Raw genomic sequence first — 18,880 nt, 5'->3', positions numbered from 1 at the left:
GTCTTAATTAAATTAAATGCAGTTTCAACATCTGGCTTTATGGTTTTTAAATAGCATTTAAAATACAAACATATTAAAAATTCTAGTTACATTACAGGTCTCCAGAGAATGCCTTTTAACTTTCAGGTAAAAAATAAATCCAGATTAAACAACTGGATACAGAATGATAACTGCAACCATATCTTATATAGGTAGATCAGTGAAAAATTGTAAAGTTTAGATGAGGTCATTTAACCAATGATCACCATCTCATTTAGGTCCTCCATATCTTTATAATCTAATTAGAGTACAGCATAGTACAGTCAAAATGGGTATTATTCAATGCAGACCACTTCTTTACACATGAATCAACTGAGGCCAGAAAGAAGCAGGATCTATCCTTTGCTGCTTAGCTCAGAAGCAGTAGGGCAGTGGCTTAGACGCTCATGTAGCTGGTCTCTCCACAGCCCCTCTTGATGCCTCCTCCAATTATGTCTACACAGAGCAGCCAACATAATCTTTTTAAAATGAAAATCTGATCTTGTTATTACCTTGCTTAAAACCTTTAATGGCTTCCCATTGCTCCTAAGATAAAATCCCAAAATACTTAACCTTAGAAAACACTACAAATTCTGCCTACTACTTACTAGCCAGATCTCATATCACTTCTCTCAATCCTTATGTTCCAGGTTCTCTAACCTCTGAGTTCCTCACAAGAACTGAGCCCCTTTCTTTAAGCCTTGAAACAGGAGGTTCCCTTCTTCAGGAAGGCACTACTTGACGAGTTCATAAAATGCAGTATTTTTCCTGTTTAATCTTTATCACAATTGTGTTTAACTGTGTCATATGAGAGGCACTCAAGCTGGGCACACCAGTGGCTTATGCCTATAATCCCAGCACATTGGGAGGCCAAGGTAGGTGGGTAACTTGAGCTCAGGAGTTTGAGACCAGTCGAAACAACAAAGCAAGATCTCATCTCTACTTAAAAAAAAAAATTAGCTGGGCATGGTGGTGCACACCTGTAGTCCCAGCTACTCGTGAGGGTGAGGTGGGAGGATCCATTCTGTTTAGGAGGTCGAGGCTGCAGTGAGCCATGATCGTGCCACTGCACTCCAGCCTGGGTGACAGAGCAAGACCCTGTCTCCAAAAAAAAAAAAAAAAAAAAAAAAAAAGAAGCAGCACTTAATAATATTTCTTGATAAATGAATGAAAAAGATTAATGATTCTAAATATAGTATCTTCTATTATAGGACTCTTCCTCTCTTAAAAATTTGATTTCACTAAGTTAATTTTCCTAAACCACACTTACTTAACATTTTGCCCAAAGACTCCTAAACAAAAATCATTTTTTAAAACATACTTCACTATTACTTTATTAGTATTAAATAATTTGTTCCAAATAATTAATAAATAATCTTTATCATTACATACTGTAGAAAGTCCCCCCAAATGTAAATAATAACCTTAATCCTAGCAGTGAAAAGAAGACAAAGTCTACTGTCTTTACTAAACAATAATACCACATTTTCCTTAACAACTGTTTTCCAGATTGATATTTTACTGCTATTCTTTGACAAATAGAGTCATAACCATAGCCTTTTCTTTAGCACTGGTATTCCTAAAGCTGGCTCCTCTATTTCTACAGAGTTTCTCAGGGACAAAAGATACCAGGTACTTAGTAAGTCAATAGGGATGGGAAGAAATAAGGATAAGGATGAGTAGGAACCAACCTTCTGGAGTAAAACTCTCCTCGTCACAATACGAACAGATACATATCTCCAAAACTAAACTCTGAAATCTTCATTTCAATATTTGTATAGATCTTACATATTCCTGCTCATCTCAAATCTTCAGTGCCTGACCACTGTTTATGGTCAATAGAGAGTTTATTTTCTGGCATCCTGAAATTTAATAGTAAAGCTAGACAAGTGGTATTGAAACATTCTCAATGTTAACTCACTTTCTCTGTAAAGGAAAAATTTCAGATTTGTTGTCTCCATTGCCACATGAAGGCATCAATGTTCAGTTTTCCTCCCTGTACTCAGCTCTATTAACCTCCCCCACCAGAACATGCTTGGGTCTGTGATGAGCTCTTCTGATGACAGAAAGTGAAGAGAGCACATTCTCTAGGGCTGCCTAGTCAACCTTCCTATCTCAGTTCACATGTCACTGGCTCTAGGAAGTCTTTTCAGATCCCACTCACCACCCAGCTCAGACAAGGTCTGATTCTGCTGCTAAACTCTCATAGCATCCTGGACTTTTCCTCTGTAGCAGTTACCACAATTTTAACTATGACTAATTAATGAGGGATACATTGCTTAATTCCTCTTTATTTCCATGATTTTGCATGTGCCATAAAGTCAGAGGCTCTTTCTGCCATGTTATGCTCCATATCCCCAGCACCCTGCAGACATCTGGTGCTAACAAATAAATAGTGAATTATAAAATTAATGATTTAATGAAACTAGTATTTTGAGAACTGTAGAAAAATAGTAGAACAATTTAGAGGCCCACTTAGGAAAAGGTAGCAGCTTCAACAACAAATTAATGAAAAAATTAACACAAATAATAAAATGTATTGGGTGCTTATACAAATCTAGACAGTGTGCAATATGTTGTATGTGCACTACCTCAGTTAATCCTCACAGTAACTCTGAAAGGTAGGTATTGTTTTTCTCCTTTTCCACACATGAAGAAATCAGGCATAGAGAAGTGAAGTAACTTTTCCAGTGTGACATAGAGGAAAGGTTTGAAATCATGCTTTTATGATTCCTTTGCCCTTTTTCTACTTTTCCTCTTTGATTTTCATTCATGTGTATACATTTTTATTACTGTAATTGATACTTTTCTATTTATGTGTTTATTAAGCTCAGCCAGTAAAGATCATTTCATTAATGTAGAACTAAACACAATTTAATGTTTGAACCTTATAATAAATTGTAATAATTTTACATAAACAAATTCAGCCATAAGAAAATAAAAAGAGTAAAAGGAGGACACTGAGAATTCTATACTCAAGGTATATACTTTTGCTTTATAAATGAAGAAAAGTTGAAATTGCCTTGATACAAGGTAACACTACTATGGGCCCAAAGCTCTGAATCTAACAAGTATTGAATATAAACATAAGAAAAAGAAAGCTGATATAACACACTATACCAATCCTCAAATCATTTATTAGGAACAAAACGTATTACTATCCTTAATAATAGAGAAATATCATAAAAATATATCAGACTCCTTAATGGTTTTAAATCATGCAAAGCATCTTCATTATGTCACTTTCCCTTTAAGCCATCACAAAAAGATGGTTTAATCTATTTCATCTTTTTAAAATATGCTATTACCACATGCAATACTGAGCCTTAGCTCTTAACAAAGGAAGAAATGTGAATTCTTACATCAACTACCTATTAAGTTTTTTTTTGAAAAGTACACCTTGCAGGCAGAGGTATTCTAATAAGCTTTACCATTTTATTTTATCCCATGGATATTTTAGGGTAAAAGGACCACCCACCACCCTATCTTCCACTTACAGATGAAACAGACCTACGGAAGTTACGTGACTAATTCGATACAAGATAGAGAGTGATAACATTATTCCTGAAATCAGAAATGAGAACTCTCAAGTGCAAGACTAAGAAATTCCAGGCCGGGCGCGGTGGCTCACGCCTATAATCCCAACACTTTGGGAGTCCAAGGTGGGCAGATCACGAGGTGAGGAGACCGAGACCATCCCGGCTAACACGGTGAAACCCTGTCTCTATTAAAAATACAAAAAAATTAGCTGGGCATAGTGGTGGGCGCCTGTAGTCCCAGCTACTCAGGAGGCTGAGGCAGGAGAATGGCGTGAACCCGGGAGGCGGAGCTTGTAGTGAGCCTAGATCGAGCCACTGCACTCCAGCCTGGGCGACAGAGACTCCGTCTCAAAAAAAAAAAAAAAAAAAAAAAAAAAGAAATTCCATAATAGAAGGCAGCATGTGCTGCAAAACTGCCATGTCACTTTGGGCAAGTCACTTCAACTCTTGACAATATATTTTTAAGGAAACTAAAACACAGAGAGTCTGGCTTTCAAGATTCCTTCTGTGCCTTTCTTTATTGCACGCGCATGTACAGAGCAATTTTCAATGGCACTTAAATTTATCTTGCAACAGTAACTTCAAAAACTGCTTTCATGTTCAGTTGTTTCTTCTAGGTCCATAAAGCACATTCATGCAGTTATACAATCATTTATTTATCAAGCATTAAACTCTGTCCCATAAATATGTTCTGGTGCAGATTTAAACAAAATATCGATAGTGAAAGTAGAATATGTTTCTACTCTGACTGCTAGAAATGTATCGTAAATATGTCTGTACAATTGGAAGCAGAAGTCACAAAAATACTGTTTAAAGTCTCTCAGAACAAAGAATGAACTACAATGAAATCAAATTCAGTAGGTACCAGCATTACTGGAAAATTGATTTCAAATTGCATTATCCACCTGCTGTTTTACTCTTTAATTTTACCTAAACACTACTGGACATTTCACATTATGTATCTATTTTTATCGATTTTTTTTTTTTTTTTTTTAATAGTCGAGGTCTCACTCTGTAGCCCAGGCTGGAGTGCTGTGGCGCGATGATGACTCATTGCAGCCTGGAACTCCCCCACTCAAGCGATCCTCCAGCCTCAGTCTCCTGAGGAGCTGGGACTACGGACATGCACCACCATGCCTGCCTAATTTTCTAATAATTTATATAGAGATAGGGTATAACAATGTTGCCCAGGTTAGTCTCAAACTTCTGGGTTCAAGCGATTGTCCTGTCTCAGCCTCCCAAAGTCCTGGGATTATAGGCATGAGTCATAGCATCCAGCCTGTACCTAACTCTTATTCCTACAGACAGATCTCCAATTGAGGTTACACCTAGCAAAACCTGTGTTCCCGTTTACTTATTATAAGCCAAAATGTTCTGTGTAATTACTTTTCTGACCCGTCTACTTTTATAGACAAACTTCATTTATTTTAAATGCATTGACTGATAATTTGCTCCTACTTTTCATACTTAAATTTTAGAACAATAATCCAAACCACATTTGCTTTTGTTCTATAAGAAGTATGGGAAAATAAAAATTTTTTTAAGTTGATACTTTAGATAAACTTAAGAGATATGAGGTCCACTCAAGATCAGTGAAAGAAACTAAGAACGTTTATGGAAATATTAGACACACGGTGGACTCAGTTCTTCATGGAGCAAATTCGTTGTATGGTTTTGTTTTAGTAATATGTTAAATTCAAAGACAGGCACAATTTTACTTAAATATTAATAATCGGTAAATTTCCATTTATTATTATATTGACCTCTGCTTTTATATATTGGCGTATATGTACAGCTGAGCATTAGTAATTCTTAAGAATTACCAAAAACTTAGTAAAAGTTACTAACTTTACTAACTATACATAACCAAGAATTAGTAGCCATGAACTATATACACTACTGAGAGTTAACACTTTTTTTTTTTTTTTTTTTTTTTTTTTGAGACGGAGTCTCGCTCACGCCCAGGCTGGAGTGCAGTGGCCGGATCTCTGGCTCTCACTGCAGCCTCCGCCTCCCTGCCCACGCCATTCTCCTGCTCAGCCTCCCAGAAGGCTGGGACTACAGCCACTCCTGGCTAGTTTTCTTTGTTTTTAGTAAAGACGGGGTTTCACCGGGTTAGCAGGATGGTCTCTGATTCTGACTTCGCGTGGATCCGGGCCTCTGCCTGCCTCCCAAAGTGCGGGATTACAGGCTTGAGCCACCGCTACCGGCCGAAGCACAATTCTTGGTGAGTTTCCAAACCTTCAGAGGACCACTACAGGCCAGACGCGATGCATCTGATCCTGCAGAACCGCAGAAAAAGTCAGCGATTCTTGATCTGGTAATTGTACTTCAAGGAATCTGTACTACAGAAAAAACTAGAGAACAGGCCAAGCTTTCAGCACTTGGGTAATCATGGTGACATCACTTATTCTAGCAACAAATGACAAGCCACATGAATAAGTAAATGTTTGAATAAATCATAGTATATCTACATTATGAAATATTTTACAATACTTAAAATAATGCTTTCAAAAAAATAATGGCATTGAGAAATTGGAGATAATTCTACAAACTAAATATGGTTTAATCTCATTTCAATTAAAACAAACACAAACACAAAATACAGTTGCAGATAATCAAAGCAAAAATTACGTATGATGTAATCTCTGCGAACATGGTGGTATGCCACTCTATTATGTTATATTGTGTGATTTCAGTTTTAACTTTATGTATCTCTGTATTTCAAAAGTGTTCAACATGAGCATGTACTATAATCAGAAAAAAATTTAAATATGATCTTCTATACTAGGAAGAAAGAATGGGAATCAAAATTCAGCCATTACCAGCACCCAAGTAGAATCGAAAAAGCACGCACAAATGATGTATGTTGAGGAAAAATTCATTCCAGAGTAACCTCTACTAAGCTAAAAGAGAGTAGCCGGGAAGGAATTAACATACAAGGACTGCTAAAACAAAACATATGGGCTAACACAGTGTCCTCTAACATTGATACTATGAGTCCCTCATACAGACTGTTCATTCATTTGTAATAAAGTAGGTTAATTTCTCATATATAAATCTAATGCTTTCTTTCATACCCCATTACTTCTCTTGTTGTTGTTGCTCTAGCTCAACATCCCCTAAATTCAAGGAAGAAAACATATATACACACACCACTGTTATCTCACTATCATCTACTATTCAAGAAAGGTCTCATTGAATAAATGTCTACTCAGAGGCTCTAAGCAAATTTCATTTCTGAACACTACTGTCTGCAGCCCAGCAGGCTATTTCACCAAGATAAAATCACACATTTAATCAAACACACCAGAAAAAGAAATACTCGCAAAGTTTGCTTAATAACGTCAAATCATAAAAAAAAAAAAAAATGTTGACAGCATACTAATTTTTAGTGCTCCTTCTTCTTTGAGGATTTGCAATAGTAAGGAAGGTCATTATACATAAGATTTCTGCTAATTAGGCCTTCTACTAACCTTTAAAAATTCTTCCAAATTATCTTCATATGTTACTACTTATATTGATTTGGTACTTTTCAATGAAAATGAAAACTCAACATAACTTTCTTTTCTGAATACAGGAAAAGTAACATAATAAATTTAGGAGTATTCCAAAGAATACATACAATAGCTTTAAGCCACCTCAGGTGGTCAAGTGTCAGCATTAATATTCAGTCTCTGGTTTTGGTAATAATGGGCCCATATTAGATGTCTATCATTTGAAAAACACTACTGGATACACTGAAGTATATTTTGTTTGGATGCTTTAGGCAACTATAAAGTTATCCATGCTCAATTATCTGAAATATCTTACTTGATATAATTTTGAATACTCTGCCTCTAAACAGAAGGTTTACTTGAATAAACATAAATTCTCATCAGAAGCATGACATAATGAGTACACAGCAAGTGTAAAATAATTAGACGTCTCAAACAGATGGATGGATACATATCTACAAACTCCAAACTCACTTTTTCTGGTTTTACTTCTATTTGCATTTATTTTATGCTGTATTTCTTCCTATGCCATAAGTTTTTGTTTCTTCAGTTTCTTCTGACATAACTTTTTCTTCTGTGCAGTCTCCACTTCTGGTTTTGGAACAATTTGTTCCTTTTCAGTAATGTGGCCAGCGAAGCTCATACATGGGTTAATTCAACCATGAGCACTATCAAGTGTCACATCTTGGGGATTTTGTTCATCTGAATCTACTCAATGCCTAGATAGTCTCTATTCAAACCTTGAAGATCAGCATTATTCTCTGCATTTTTAAGCATGTACAGGAAAAAATCCAGCTCTCTTTGTGCCAACAAACCTGTGACCAGCTCTCCCATATGGCATTGAACAGAGCCATTGTACAGTGGCTCTACCACTGTAAGATGGAAATGGCACACTGCTTCTACAAAGGCACTTCTTTCAGATATTTGGTGGCTTTTCATATATACAGAGCCTAGATATCTTGAGCAGTTTAATAGATAACTTGGGTGCTCTTGAAATGAACCTGAAGATTTGAACCTCCCGATTTGCATAATTTTGTTGGGTTTTGTTGGTCAAGTGAGTAAGGAACCATTTTCTAAGATCACTCTGGCCTCTTATAGGAAGAGGGTAAACCCATTTTCAATGATTTTCCTAACCAATACTTCCAACACCTGATTTGTCCCAGTTATTAAAGAATCACTATTCAGATACTATCAGCACCTCTTTCTTTTTGTGTGAGCAACATCCCTCTCTTAAATGAGCCTTTTCTTCTTCAAGCTAGCTATCCATTCCTCCACAGAGGAACTGCAATATTCTTACTGCCTCCACCAAGCTGACGACAGTCGATCAGTATAAGACTGAGTACTTAATTCAGACTGTGGTGAAAGGGAATGAATCCAGTAGTCAGAGAAAAAGAAAACTGGTAGGCTGGGTAGGCCTGGAACTGGTAGGCATGGAATTGAAGAAGAAGCCTAGAGGTATCCAATTTTTTCTGATACCTACGTAAAACTTCACTCTTTCCCAAGAATCTTTAGGTGAGAAACACAATAACTTCCCAATAAATTAATCAGTTCAGCAGAAAGTTAGCTGGAGGTGTCTTTGCAATTAAAATAGAAATAGTGAAAACACCCATTCTATTAAATATTTTCAGTTAAATTTAAGTACATATTACTTAGATACTATCATAAAGTTGCACCATTTTAGAATGACTGTAATATTTAACCATAACACATAAAAATTAAGAATCATAGTGAAAACTAATTGAAATTGCCTAAACCTTAAAAGATGATTGTATGTAATTTTTTTAAATGGCTGCCTAAGCTCTTCCTCCAAAGCCAACTACAGTTAATAATATAATTAAAACTCATTAGACAACATCAACCAAACATTTAAAGCCAATATAAAGAAAGGCTATAGATACACACATGCCTTGTGTTAACAGAAAATGATTTCTCAATAGTTCTTTGTCCACGCCTTGAAGTCATGATCAGTATTCTGAGTCAAGGTTCAAACAACAACCATAAGCCATTGACAAACCAAGAACACTGAAAATTTGAAAAAACAAAAGGTGTTAATGAAAACCAGTTGAACCCTTCCATTCTTGCCAGAAATAAAATCTCATACAAAAAGATGACCATCAGTCAGGACCATTTCCTTTTATCCAAAAGTCTTTGGAAGAGTTTGAGAAAAAGGAAACGGGGAAGGGGGGAACCAAACCAAATCAAAACAAAACAGGAGACTGTTGAAAACCCTCTTACAGGGTCAGCGTCAATGGAATGCATTTTAGTATTCAGGTTACCCACCCAAGCAGAACATCAAAAACTGGGCTTGAGTCTCTCCTCTATTCTCACAGGCTCAGGCTACTGTGGAGCCACTGGGGCTGTCCTGAATAGTAACACGCTCTGCCTCTGCGGGATGCGTAAACACCAACACAAGCTGATCAAACAGGAGGGGGTGTTGTTTCTACTGGGCTTTCAGTTCCTTGAGTCATACTTTAAAACACCTAATTCTGGTGCAATTTAGCAAGCCAGTCGTCCAGTCCAATGTGCAGTTTACTTTTTCATTCATTTTTACCACCTACCATATCATATCCTTTCCTTTTCAGTATACATGCTGGATAATTATAGAAAAAGTCACACATTTTAATAACTTCTGTTATTGGCACTGTCACTGAAATGCAGATGTCAATTCTAAAATTTGGACCTATTTACAAGCCCTTCAAAAGTTTTAGTCTTTAAAGCAATTTGGGGATCTGAATTTTATAGGTTTATCTCATTTATGGCATTCTTAGGAGACTTAAAATCTGGGATTATAAATCTTTTAAAAGTATGAGAATCCTGATATATTCAACGTTTATGATGACTTGATATGGTTACAGCATTACAGAAAATTCTGATGCAGTTAAAGCTTAAAGAATGATTGACATGTGAAAAGATAACAGGGTATTTAATTTAAAACATCTTAAATTGTTACTTTCATTTTATACCCAATTTAAAGTCAATCTTCGGACATACTATTTGGTAGATGTCAAAAATATTTTTCTGCTAGGATTGTAATTTTTGATGGGGAATTCGGAGCAGAGCATAACATTTTAAGATGAAGAGGAGCTCAGAAATAAGTACTTAAAAGGTTAAAAAGGGACAGAGGGAAACAACATAGTAAAAATAAATACAAGACTCGAACCTTTCTCAACTACTTAAGAAAATGCTATTGATTTTCCCAGCTCATCAAGAACTCTTCAATTAAGAAAATGATATTTCATTTAGCTAAGTTTTCTTAATAATGGTACTCAAGGACATTTCTAATAATACTATGACTAATAACAAAAGGTACTATGCATGAAATATTCACTCCACTAGGTACTTTTATATTTACTTCCTATTACTCCACTCAAACCAGCAATGTAGACTTTATTATCTCTATTTTACAGATAGTAATAACAGAGGTAGAAACTTGCACATTTAGGGTTGTATTCAAGTGACTCTCAGTCCAAAGACCATTTCTGAGAATCTCATAATTAAAAACACTGCCCAGCTATTCCTATCTATGGAGGATAATTTAGTTTCTACAACACTACATCAGAATCGACCAAAGTTCTGGAAGGAAAGTGCTATAGCACTAATTTCATAGTGATAGGCTGGGTCAGAAATTATAACAAGCCATAGAATATACCCCAAAAATGTATATAACTTATAAGCACATCTGTAACTTAGAGTTTTCAAATAGTTGCCAAAGTCTCATTCAAAAATATTACACAGTTCTCCAGTTAAACTTTAGCATCTAGTAAAGCTAATCTGAATGCATAGCTTCTTTCACTAGACATATCACTACTCACAAACAGACTAAACTACAGTATATAATTGCCCCAAGGATCCTTTGCACTGAAAATGGCTTGTTGTGGTGCTTAGATAGTGATTAACAGATTAAGAGTACAGTGAGTCATCTTGATATCACGTCAGAAAAGTGATTTCCTCTCTAATAATTCCCAAGATACATAAATATTCAATTAGGGTCTTTGAAATCTAGTTTTAATTGGGCATTCACATTCACTATCAAACTTCAAACTTAGCTCAAGCTAACAAAGGTGTTTTATTAATTCCTCTTCTAAAAAATGCTAATAACCCTTCATGAGTTTTATAGTGTGAGAGTAAAATAAAGTCAAGATTATCTTTTATATGAAATTTAAAAATTTACCAACATTTTAAGACATACTGTAAAATGGTGTGAAATATAATTATGTATCTGAATCACATGGGGAATTGATTAAAGTTTCCTAGGACTCTCATGAGACCCAATAATAATGATGATGATAGTAATAATAATAGCAGCAAATAATTATGTTATTATTATGCACAAGGAACTGTTTTAAGGACTCTGCATAGATTTACCAATTAAATCTTCATAATCATCTGTTAATTTGGTAAAATTGTTAAATCCATTAAAAATGTCAGGAAATTAAAGCGTAGAGCAATCAGGTATCTTAACCCAAATCCAATAGTTTATTAAACCTAGGCAAACACTCCAGAGTCCCTTTCTGTTCATCTCGACGCCACTCTGCCTTTCTAGGTATCAAAATATCTTGATCTAGGCCCTAGATCAAGGCCCTAGATCAAGATATTTTCCCCTTGACTCCTTTGTAGCCTTCCCAAGAGCAGTCAGCAGATCAGGCTGCATATCTGCTGTGTTAAAGTTTCCATTTCCATAAATGGGGACAAAAGTCTAAAAACAAGTTTCCTACACTGGATTATTTGGAAATAAAATAATGAAAATGCCAAATAATTAATAACTATATCTAACCTACCTATCTTTTTACAGGTTGGACATCTAATCATTTTCTCATCCTACATGGCTCTTTATGTGGCTGGATGGGTGGCATTTTAGAGTACAAGGAGGCAGATCTCAGAAAAGTCTACTTGAGCCGTTCTCAGACTTTCTGGTCCAGGACCGTTTTACACTCTTAAAAATTAATGACCTACATTAGATAAATGCAAATCAAAACCACAATGAGACACCATCTCATGACAGAATTGCGATCAGTAAAATGTCAGAAAACAATAGGTGCTGGAGAGGATATGGAGAAATAGAAATGCTTTTACACTATTGGTAGGAGTGTAAATTAGTTCAACCATTGTGGAAGACAGAGTTGCAATTCCTCAAGGATCTAGAACCAGCAATACCATTTGATCCAGCAATCCCATTACTGGGTATATACCAAAGGATTATAAATTATTCTACTATAAAGACACATGCACACGTATGTTTATTACAGCACTGTTCACAATAGCAAATACTTGGAACCAACCCAAATGCCCATCAATGATACACTGGATAAAGAAAATGTGAAACATATATACCATGGAATACTATGCAGCCTTAAAAAGGGATGAGTTCATGTCCTTTGCAGGGACATGGATGAAGCTGGAAACCATCATTCTCAGCAAACTAATACAGGAACAGAAAACCAAACACTCCATGTTGTCACTCATAAGTGGGAATTAAACAATGAGAACACATGGATACAGGGAGGGCAACATCACACACCGGGGCCTATTGGGGGGTGGAGGCTAGGGGAAGGATAGTATTAGGAGAAATACTTAATGTAGATGATGGGTTGATGGGTGCAGCAAACCACCATGGCACGTGTGTACCCATGTAACAAACCTGCACATCTGTGCATGTATCCCAGAACTTAAAAGTATAATAATAAAAAAAAAATGACCTAAAGTGATTTCTTTTTTTGTTGTTTGTTTTGTGTTGTTTTTGAGACACAGTCTTGCTCTGTGGCCCAGGCTGGATTGCAGTGACGCGATCTTGGCTCACTGCAACCTCTACCTCCTGGGTTCCAGCGATTCTCCTGCTTCAAGCCTCCTAAGTAGCTGGGACTATGGGCATGTACCACCATGCCAAGTTAATTTTTGTATTTTTAGTAGAGACAAGGTTTCCTCATGCTGGCCAGGTTGGTCTCGAACTCCTTACTTAAAGTGATCTGCCCACTTCAGCCTCCCAAAGTGCAGGATTAGAGGTGTGAGCCACTGCACTCAGCCTCTAAAGTGACTTTTGATTATTATACCTGTAACTGTCACCATTCAAGTATTGATAAACTGGGAAAATTCTAAAACTTGCAAATACATAAGAACATATGACATATGCCATCAGAGCAATGATGTCATCACATATCATATACCTTCTGGAAAACGCCACTGAACACTTGTTAAAGAATACAAGTGAAAGGCAAATAATGTCTTAGCATTATCATAAAAATGTTTTCTTTTCACATTTCCTCTGAAGGGGTATCAGAGATCCTCAGGGTTCCCCAGAGGACACTTTGAAAACACTGATAAAAGAGCATTGTTTGCTTTACAAAGAAACTGACATGGAAGTTTTAGCAGAAAGAAACATTCAGTTGGGTGATTTATTCTTCCATCCCAAAGATAGTTTTCAAAATAAGTAGGATTATCGTCACAATACTCTATTTAAATTCTTGAATAATATGGACCAAATTTTCACTTATTTTAATACCTATTTGTAATCACTTTTATGAAGATACTTGTTAAAATTGAAACTAAGTTCCTGTTTTAGGTGTCAATAAGACATAAGGAAGACATGATTTATCAAGGTCTATAGAACCTATTATGAGCAAATATAGAAACTCTCCCCTTTTATTCACCCCAAAAAATAAATAAAGAAGTTCAATTAATTTCAAGTGGGACAGCTACTTTTCTCTTTTTGTATTTTGTGCTTATAAATCGATAAGCACATTTCACAATTCTAAGAAAAAAGTTACACCTGGTTTCTTTTGCAGCAGTAGAGTTAATTTTATTGGGCCATGCTGACACTCAGATCAGAGTAATGACATTAAAGATTTGGGGAAAAACCTGCATACTTTAGATGCATAAATGTTATTTACAGGCATGCTCACACTACATTCTTGCAATGTATTGCAACGAATGAAAAATCTGGATTTTTCTCTTCATTGATCAACAACTCTCTAACCCTCTTCCTACCCCTACTCGACAAAACACAGAAAGATAACCAAGGAAAAATTTCAGGAGGACCTTACTAATACTTGCAAGTTTTACTTTTTATTTAATTATAAAAATGGTTATTCTATAAAGAAATGCATTTGCATGAAATAAGACATAATAATAATCTAAGGGCAAATATACCCTTGTGGACAAACAAATAATAAATTACAATACAGCCATATTCTTTACGGTTCCTCCCAAAGTGAGCAAATGCATATTTTGAATATAATGCAAATCTAGGAAAGAGAAGGCAAAATAGCCATTTGCAAAACTTAAGGACAGATCATCCTTTTAAAATTCCAACTGCTCTAGCCATTCACACCATGCTAAATTAAGGCTGCACAGCATTTCTTAAAATCACTGTTTGATCCTAAATATGAAAATCGCAATCAGTTTTCCTTGCTGATTTCTGGGCCAAAACTCCCCACTTCTAACAGTAACTGTCACTTCTACTTGGCAGTCCTTTTTAAAGAGAGTTTCAACCAACACTTAAAGTGGTCCAAATCAAATCTGAAAAACAATTCAGTTTTGCATCATATTATTTGACTAACTTCAATCCTCATGATTTTATAGTCTTTTTAATCTACTATTTATGATTTCCTTGACTATAGCACACAAAGGAATCAATGGTAAATCAAATCCATAAAAAAATCTGCCTTTCCTAATTAGTAGAAACAATGCCAGCCTGTGTAGCTGCAGCCAGTAAGTGCCATACTTGCTATTATTCCCTGTGGAAAAGAGTGTTTAAATCTGCAAAATCTAAGAAGATCATGATTAAGAAAATCATTTCTGAAAGACTTTCCATTCATATTTTTGAGGAGCACTCTCAGTCTGAAGGATAATCACACCAAGAAACCTAAAATGAGACATCAAAAGCATTTACCCATCAGGCAAATCACATGCTGGCTTATCACTCTTCAGGCCGGGGATGCCTGATGCAGCCTAACATCTCTATCTAAAAAAAACATTAATAGTTCATAGAAAACTTTGTGTTAATCATTCCTCCTACCCCGATTTTGCAGAAATAGTCTAGTCAACCATATACACAAATGGATCAGGTTACTGAATACTTAGTGATAAGGAAGAGCTATGGAATGGCATTCAAATACTCTGACACATTCACCTTCAGCTAAAGACAGCACAATACACTGACAGACACAGTTCTAATGACATCAGGACCTGTGGAATGTATGACTGCTAGGGAACACATGCTGCTAGGAAACAAAGAACAGATCTGATCAAATCTTGTAATGTAAGGACTGGGAATCATTGTGATTAGATCTTCTAAAATGGGAGGACAAGTATTCTTTAATCCTCAGAAATATTTGCAAGTATAAAGACTTTAATACGTATCATCTAGAAATGAAACAAATACATGAAGCTAGATTCTCATGAATTAAATCAAAATTTTCTAAGTTTTCTGTTAGGTGATGGCCACTGAATTAAATCAAAATTTTCTAAGTTTTCTGTTAGGTGATGGCCATTAGCAATATCTCTCATGAAAATATAACTTAAAGGCAAGCATCAGTGATTCGGTGTCTTTTGCAATCTATGCTTTTTCAAGAGGTCAAGGTCTTCAAAAAATAATGAAGACATCCAGAAATTATTGTACCTAAAAACAAAGTACCCTGTTACATTAAGAGCCCTATACTTTTTTAAACAAAATGGAACACAAGTATTTGCAACAAACACCAAAGCAGTCAGAGCTAATCTAGACCTAAGGAATTTAATACATTTTAATTATTGAAAGTAAAAAGTAAAAAGCAGTTTCACTTGCAAAAGTAACAGTTTGTAAACTGTGTTTATCTTTGTGCATTCTTTACCCTTGCTTTGGTTACCAAAAAAAAAAAAAAAAAGATTGGGTGAAACAAAGCTGAGAGAGAATTCAACAACAAATATCCTCTTAACTCCTATACAAATTATCTGGTATCCTATTTTGGTGATTATAAAAGAGCTGAGAATTCTATCCTATTTGTAATCCGCATACAGATAAATTGGGCGCCAGAAATCCAGATCATTTAGGACCATTACAGATGGAAAAATATACAAAAGAAATCTTACCAAACTCTGTTTATTCTCGTAGGGAAATATAGGAGAGTCTCCAAATGAAAAAAAAAAAATGCTAAAGAAGTATTTCTTTGCAGATTCTACGATGACATTCTTTAACTAGTGATGATAGCCCATATGACACTAAAATTAGCAGACCGCCTATTTACTTCAGAGCAAAACACAGAAGGCAATTTTTCCTTCCTGCCAGAGTCTATGTGTCTCCTCATTTCCCCAGCAGCTGGCTGGAAGGATGTAAAATCAGAGGTGCAAGAAGCCTTATACTTCCTAATGAGTAATACAGGCAGGAAAGTAAACACAACAGACGACAGCAGGTTCGACTCTAAAGGAGACTGTGGCAGGAGTGCTTACACCGTTGTTTACAATGTGCTCTAACTACCGCAGGCAGGGATCACACGCAGACACAGGGAGGAGACACCCTGGAGGTGGCTCGCAAGGCTCGAGTTCGCCCAACTGCTATGATATCTCTGGCCATAAATAAAAGCAGCGCATGTTTCTATCAGAGCGAGGAAAGTGGCCAGAGAATTCCAGGGACCAGGAGTTATGCTGGCTGGACTCGATTACTTCAATCTGCTGGAGAGATGACTACCCTATGAGGTTCTCATCAGGGCCAATCCGGGATGCATGGAGCGCTGCACCAGCGACTCTCACGCGCCACACGCATCTCGCCGAGCTGCGCCTCTCCAGGGGAAGGGGACATGGCAAGGCTTCCTCGCCACCCTGCGGAGGCCCCCGTGGCCTCCTCAAACCAGATTTTCCAGTTAAGCGGATCCCAGGCGATTTCAATAAGCAAGCTCAGCTCCAGTAGCATCAGCTCCAGCATCCCCGCAAATATCTATCTGCCGTCCCTGGGGCGCAAAAATGCGCACACACTCAAACGCCGACTCCGCCGCCAAGTAACCCTGGTAGAGGAGGTCGCCTCCACCCCTACACACCACACACAAACACACACACACACACACACCTACAGTGCTGGGGGCCTGGCACCCTAAGCTTCTGAGCTCAGACGCTCCGCTGCAGCCTGGAGCCGTCCCTTCTCCCGAGAGAAGCGCCGAGGTGCCTTTTCTCCTACCTGTAACCCGCCAACCGCGACCACCAATGCTCTGCCCACCCCGCCCCGGCGCCGCGGCCGCCCGGATTCGTGCAACACCGCCGCCCCCCGCCCAGTGCCCACTACCAGCATAGCGCAGCCCGGGCCACCCACGAAAGTGGAAGCTTTCTCCAGTCAAAACCGCCTAACAAAGCCTGGGCACGCAGGTCTAAACCAAACTGCCGTGAAGGGGACACAACAGGCAGGGCGCGGGGAGGCAGCGCGACTCCACGACTCAGGGGCGCGACCTGGGCAAAAGGGGCCACCACGGATGCTCCAGGCAAGCGTCGAGGGAGAATAGTGCCGGGCTCGGCACCCTGCATTTTCCATCTTCCCAGAGCCCAGCTTCTCACCCAGACCCTGTCCGTCCTCCAGCCCGCTCCCGCCTCCAGCCGCACCAGTTCCAGCCAGGCGGAGAAAAGGCGCCCTCCTGTCCGCTTTCTGCTCCCACCAGGGGATGGCACTGGGGTGAGAGGGGAGGGAAAATTCACGGGGTGGGAACTGTTCCTATTCCCCAGCGTGTGCAGCTGCGAATGCGCCCAGTCTCTTATCCCCTTCACTCCCCTCGGCCGCCAAATCGCCGAATGGCTGGAAAAAACTCGAACCCGCGCCAGACCCGAGCGCCCACCAGCCAGGAGGTTCCTTTCCCGCCCCGCATCACGACCGGATGAGTGTGTGTGTGTGTGTGTGAGGGCGAGTGTGTGAGTGCAAGGGCGAGTGTGCATGCACCCCGCACCCCCTCTGTTGCCCGCCCGGTAGACGCCGAAGCCTGCGCCCGGCCAGAGCGACCCCTATTATGAAGAGTGCGAAGAATAAATTACCTTTCGTAACCGCCGGTCCCTGAGATCGTCCCATCAGTTGCTCAACAACCTGAAGGCGGGTGCAGTTTCCACAATCCAGCCATTGAGCTCGGGGCAAAAGACCGGCCGGCCCCTGTGCAGACACCCCCAACCACACGCGGCAAAGAACGAGAATCGAAGCGCAGAGAAAGCAGCAGGAGGGTGGAGACCCCAGTCAAGGAAACAACAACAAAAAGTCTCTCTTCCCTTTCTTCTGCTACACAGCCACGGAGAAAGGGGAAGGAAAAAGAGAGCCAAATGTTCGCCTTCCTTTACGTTCCTCGCTTCACACACCCCAAGGGGGCAAAAGCGGAGCGAAGAGAAAAGAGGGTTCAAATGTCTCTGCCAGTCCACAGTTGCACAACTTCGGAGTCAGGCTCTGTCTCCAGCAGCAGCCGAGGGACCCAGCGGCAGCTATTAACATGCGGCAGTCATAGCTGGGGTTGCTTCTCCTCTTGCTGCTGCTGCTGCTGCCGCCGCCGCTTAAGAAAAGACGCTGCCGAAGAGACCAAAAATCTTCCACCATCCCCCCAGCCGATCTTTATATCCAGTTCTCCCACCCCACCCCCCTTCTCTTTCTTTTTCTTCTTCCACGTCCTCCCCTTTCCGCCTCGGAGCGGGAGCGATGGAATAGGTAGGGGGAGCCGCGAGGGCCAGGGGTGGCTTCTCCGCCAAACCGTCCTCCTCCTCGTCCTCCCGAGGTTCTCTCCAAGCCGAGGGTCCCCTCTCACGCCCGCAACCTCCGCGGACAGCCTGAGCGAGAACCACACAAACTCCTTCCCCGGTGCACGGAGGGGGCGCGCGGACAGAGCGGGCGCCCGGCCGCCA

General features: G+C 38.9%; 1 protein-coding gene across 28 annotated transcripts in view; it reads right to left on the bottom strand.

The window, feature by feature from the left end:
- The window catches only part of ADGRL3 (adhesion G protein-coupled receptor L3), an 864,507-nt gene extending 845,937 nt beyond the window's left edge, over positions 1-18,570 (bottom strand). For 21 of the 28 annotated variants that reach the window (XM_021939113.2, XM_031664057.1, XM_031664058.1 and 18 more), the window contains exon 1: positions 18,035-18,436. The gene's annotated coding sequence lies outside the window, so the exon portion shown is untranslated. Of the gene's footprint in view, positions 1-18,034 lie in introns of all 28 variants that reach the window. The other 7 variants (XM_021939122.2, XM_031664067.1, XM_021939135.2 and 4 more) reach the window with 1 other exon arrangement.
- Between the last annotated feature and the right edge of the window lie 310 nt (positions 18,571-18,880).

This window comes from Papio anubis, chromosome 3, assembly GCF_008728515.1.
Source record: "Papio anubis isolate 15944 chromosome 3, Panubis1.0, whole genome shotgun sequence".
Lineage (NCBI taxonomy): Eukaryota > Metazoa > Chordata > Mammalia > Primates > Cercopithecidae > Papio > Papio anubis.
Note: the sequence above shows the minus strand (reverse complement) of the source record. Positions and strands in the feature narration are given on the sequence as shown.